This window comes from Corvus moneduloides, chromosome 18 (genome assembly GCF_009650955.1).
Source record: "Corvus moneduloides isolate bCorMon1 chromosome 18, bCorMon1.pri, whole genome shotgun sequence".
Classification (NCBI taxonomy): Eukaryota; Metazoa; Chordata; class Aves; order Passeriformes; family Corvidae; genus Corvus; species Corvus moneduloides.
In genome coordinates, this window is record NC_045493.1 from 10,700,967 (window position 1) to 10,706,179 (window position 5,213).

A 5,213-nucleotide genomic window follows, 5' to 3' on the forward strand; every position below is an offset into this window, starting at 1 on the left:
TCAGGGATGGGGAAGCGGCTCCCGGGTGGCCCCGGCCCCGCCGCTGCTCCCAAAGCCAGGGATGCTGAGGATTTGCACCCCCCCCCCCACGGGAATCCGGTTCCATCCTCTCGGGAGCGGCCAGAGAAATATTGAATGGGGCCAGCAAGGATTAAAGCTACATTTAAAATAGAAATAAAAAAATACGTCAAGATGTTAATATAAATATATTAATATAATTAATATAACGATATAAACATGCAATATATCTCCACATATGTAGATGTAAATGCATATAAATGATCCAAATCAGCCTTATAAATAAATATATCATAGCTGAATATATCAAATTAAACAGAAGTATAAATATATCACGGGATGTATCTGCGTGTGTGTTTGCATATGTGGAAATTTATAATTTTTGCGCTGTCAGATCAATTAAAAATTAATTTGAAAACTTCCCGACCCTGTTAACATGAGAAGTCGCGACGCTAAAGGGATTAAAGTGAGCGGGAATTTTTTCCCCACCCCTTTTGCTGCCAACTTTAAGAGCCGGGGGGATTTTTAGGGGGTGCTGGTGGCAGCTGGGACCTGCATCCCCTGCCCGGTGCTGGCTCGGCTGTGATCCCGATCCGACAGCGTTCCCAGCTGTGGCACACAAGGAGTCCCTCCAGGTGAGGACAGAATTCCAAAAGGCCCCAGAGGAAACACCTGTGCCTGCAGCTGATTGAGGCAGCACCTTCCACGGCCTTGGAATCTCTGCTCCCAAAGCTGCAGCCAGGGATGTGGGCTCGGAGCACGGAATCTTCCGGGTACCAGGGAAACGGGGGGGGGGGGACCAACACACCCCCAGGGGTTCATTCATCCCGCTGGGATCCCCGTTCCTGGAGGTCCGGGAATGCAGCAGCAGAGGGGCGGGATGGACCCTGCCGAGGGAAAGCGCAGCCTCCGCCCGATCCATGCGGGATGCGGGAGCATCCATGTGCGAGGAGCCACCCGACACCACCCCGGGCAGGCGCAGGGAAGCGGCTGGACCGCGGCGCTCGTTTCCATAGGAAACCAGGCTGGGAATGCTGCCTCAGTTCCAGTCTGGGGGCTGAGGAGCGCGTTTGTACTATTTTAATCCTCCCGGTATTTGTTCCCTGGATTCGGCCATGCAACAATCCCTCCCTCCGGCCGAGCTCGGGGAATTGCGGGAATGGCGCTGGGGACAGCAGCGCCACACTGGACCAGTGGATCCCACCACCCAAGGGCTTTCCCTGCTTCCAAACTCTCCCATATTCCCCCCAAAGCCAGCGATTCTTCCTTGTATTTTGTAAAAACAGGGATATCCTCTCCCTCCGCAGCTCCCCAGCGGAGTGTTTGCAATTCCAGCTCTCCTGGTGGGACGCACGGTGCCTTCCCCTGGGGCCACCATCTGTTGGAATAAAGTTTGGCTTCCCAGGATCCTCCTGAGACATCAAATCTCTTTTCCTTATGGACCAGGGTGTGAAGGAAGTGACTCCCAATCCCTGCTCCCAGAAGGACCCAATCCCGCAGGGTTTTCAGGCTGGGTTTGGCCCCAAAGACATCGAGGTTATTGCCAGGGGACTTTTGACACTGGCCTGAAGTGTCCCCAGATAAATCCCAATGTCAGGGACCCTGGATTTTGAGCCAAAAGTGATTGTGGAGGTTCCTGGCGCCAGCCTTATCCAGGGAAACGGAGCCAGTGGCTCCCAGCGCCCTGGCACTGGGATGGCTTCCACTGGAAAACGGCAAATTCTGGGTCCCCACCCCAGTGGGGACACTGGAGTGACCGTCCCCTCCTCCCCACCACTGCAGCCCTCGTTTATGGGCTTTTAAAAACCTTCTAATTACCTGAGGGCTCGGAAAAAAGAGGATGCAGTGCATTTTAATATTGAAAAAGCTGCATCCAATCTCGTTTGGAGGATTAGGAAGTGCCAGCACACACCAAAAAAGAAGCTGGGAACAGGATTGCTGGAAAGATCCTCAGCAGAAAGGTCAGAATCTCCCATTTAAATGGGTCACTGGTGCTGCTTTGCTCTGCTCCACAACGAGCCAAGATGTGGGAAAACAAGTTTGGGATTGAAGTCATATTTGAGGCCTTTTGGGATTGGAAATGTCATTTTTTAGGAGATCATCTTTTTCCCTGGAGACAGCTGAAAGGGTTTTTTTTTCCTGCTGGTCCCCAGCATTCCCACAGCAGATGCTGGAGCAGCATCCCAGAGGTTTTCCAGAGGTTTTGCCTTCCTCCCGAGGATGAGGCTGTGCTTGTACTTCCAGGTCTGGGTTATTAAGGAGGTGAAATCCAGGGAAGGGCAAGGAAAGGAGCCTTATTTCATTTATTGACTTATCTCTATCCCAAGGTAGTTCCTCTGGGGCTGGAAAATGTCCTTGCAATCCCGGTTTTCCCGGACTGGGGAGCTGGGCTGGGTTATCAGGGAGCAGCTGATTAGAAGTCAATAATTAGCAAATCTCGTGCTCTTGGAGCCATGTGGGGCAGGAAAGGGAATAACTCCCAGGAATCAGGAATGCTATGGAATAACGAGCTCCTGCTGGCCTTTCCCACTCTTCTTCCCCACGTTCATTTTCCAGCAGTACAACCTGGGCAGGAACAAGCTGGAACCACCAAAACGGGAGCGAGCAGAGCTTTCCCGATGGATTTGAATTGCTTTTAGGGATGAATTTTGGGATCTGGAGGGGTCGGAGGCAGGAGATCCATGCGAGTCAGCCCCAGTGCCGAGAAGGATGGAGCAGCCCCTGGAAGCTGCGGGGGAGTATTGGGAACACCTCTTTGGAACGGGAATCCAACACCTCGTGATCCCCCTGGAGCTTCTCGAGGCTTCTCCTCCTCGCTGGCATTTCCCTGCTCCCCTGGGAAGCAGCCAGTGGCCACGGTTCCCTGGGAATTACAGCAGCCTCTCCCAGGCAGCATTCCTGGAGGGCCCACACCTCTCCTGCCCCGCTTTTCCTTAATTAACTCATCCAGCTGCCGGTGGCAGGGATGGCTCCAGCTGGGAGCTGCTCTCCTGGTGTGGGCACTGATGGATGCCCAATTCCTGCTGCCTGCAATCCCAAGAAACACCCCGGGGCTGCAAATCCAGGCTCATTGTAGGGTAAAAAAAAAGGGAAAAAGTAGGAATTGGGACGATGTAATGCTCAAGGAGCCGGGAGTTCTGACACGGATCTCCGGAGTCTTGGTGTTGGTTTTGTGATTATTTGGAGTGCGGGGAATTGATGAAAAACCCAACAAGAAAGAGGCAACCGTGTGGATTAAAGCTGGAAAGAAGAGGATTAAGGGATTGAAGGGAAAAGAAGTGCTGGGAATGCAGATGGAGGGGATATTTCCCCTTTCAGCCACTCTGCCTGTGGGAAAAGGGGGAAAAGAAAACCAAGATCTCGACAAACCCTTTAAAAAATGCAGGAGGTTTCCGGTGCTCTGCTTGTTTATTTGTCCCCCAGGGATAAACTCCTGGAATACAACCTCCCGTTTGTCAGCAGGGCCTAAATCAGATTGTCCTGCTAATAGATGATGAAAACCAACACTTCAGGGTTGTGCTGCTGGCACGGGGCAGGGAGAGGGCATTTTGGGGCAGGAAAGAAAGGTTTAAGGCAGGAGGCCATGGAAAATTCCAGGGATCCAGGGCCTCCCCACCCTCCCAGGGAAGGATTCCTTCCCAAAATCCAATCCGAATCTCTCCTTTTTCAGTGTAAAACCGTCCCCCCTTGCCCTCAGCCAGAGCCGTTTGCTCCTTAAACACAAAGTGTTCCTTGAGCCAGGCAGGAATTCCCCAGGAATGGGCATTTTCCAATCCATGTGGCTGCTCCCGGCTGCTTTTGGGCTCAGGGCTTCCTTTTCCAGGGCTGGTGAATCCCAAAACGTGATGGAGATTCCTGCCAGGGGTGTTCCGAGTATTCCTGGTGCTCCAGGAGTATGGGAAGCACATCCCAGCTGCAGCTCCCATTCCCACAGCCTCCCTCACGCACAGCCCTGCGCAGCACCTTCCCTTTAAACTTCAAAAAGGGATCGAATTTCCATTTCTTCCCACTAATTCATGGATCTGGGTTTGTCTTTCACGTGTTGGAGTCTGCGAGCTGCCCTTGGAGCGCAGCAGGCACCGGGATGTGGCTGTGCTGAGAGAATCCATGGATGGCATCGCCAAACAGCTCCCAGAATTTCTTCCTGCCCTGCAAACCTGGGGCTTTTGGAGGAAAAATGTTTGAAGGAGGGAAATTTTGGGAAACTTTTGGAAGGGCAGCGTGTCCCGAATGCAGCGTCGGGATGCAGGGAAATAAATCCTCCAGCAATTCCTGGGAGCCTCAGGAATGGGCCGTGCCTGATAAAATACCGGGATAACGGTGATGGATGTGGGGACGGGCTGAAGCAGAGGCAGGGACGATGATCTGCCCCTGACCTGGGCCAGAGGCAGCTCCGTAAATCCTCGATCATGGATGAACAGGACACAAGGTGGAGCTGGAAGTTTTCCAGTGACCACTTGGAGCTTTGGGCTGACAAATAACTGCGAGCTTCTCCTTGCCCTCCCTGGGGATGGTTTGCACTCCACAGGGGGAAAAGATGGAGAACAGTGAGGCAAATCCAGGATTATTCCGACATGGAATGGGGAAACTCAGGAAAACCTTCCAAAATCCCCATTTTTACCCTGTTTGCCATCCTCCCCCAGCAGCTCCTGGCAGAGGGATTTGCTCTGCCTTCTTCCCTCCCTCCTGGAGACGATGAGGAGCATCCCAGGGCCGGGGATGAGGGCAGTAGGATGGTGGCCATGGAACCATGGTGGGAAGGAGGAAGTGCCACACGGCCATCCCCAGGCTGCAGTGACATTGCTCCCACAAAACAGGAGGAGATCCAAGGGCTCCCTGTGGGTTTCCATCCCCTCCAACCTCTCCTCGCTGGATCCGGAGCCCACAGAGCCCTGGAGCACCCGGCAAAGCCACTCCCAGCACGGCAATTCCCGAGCCTGGCCAACGGCAGGGGATTATGGAGCTTTGGAGCAGACACGTGGAATGGCCGTGTCCTACTTTTGGAGAGCAGAATCCAGCGTGAAAAAAAAAGAGCGAGCCACGGTTGTGGTGAGAGCAAATATAGCAACGGGATCTTCTGGAGCGCTCCGAGTGACAGGGCCCTGCCAGGGTGGCATCCTCGCCACGGTGACATCCCCACAGCCTGGCAGGTCCCCTGGGAATATGGAGAAGGGGTTGTTTGTCCCCCAGTGTCT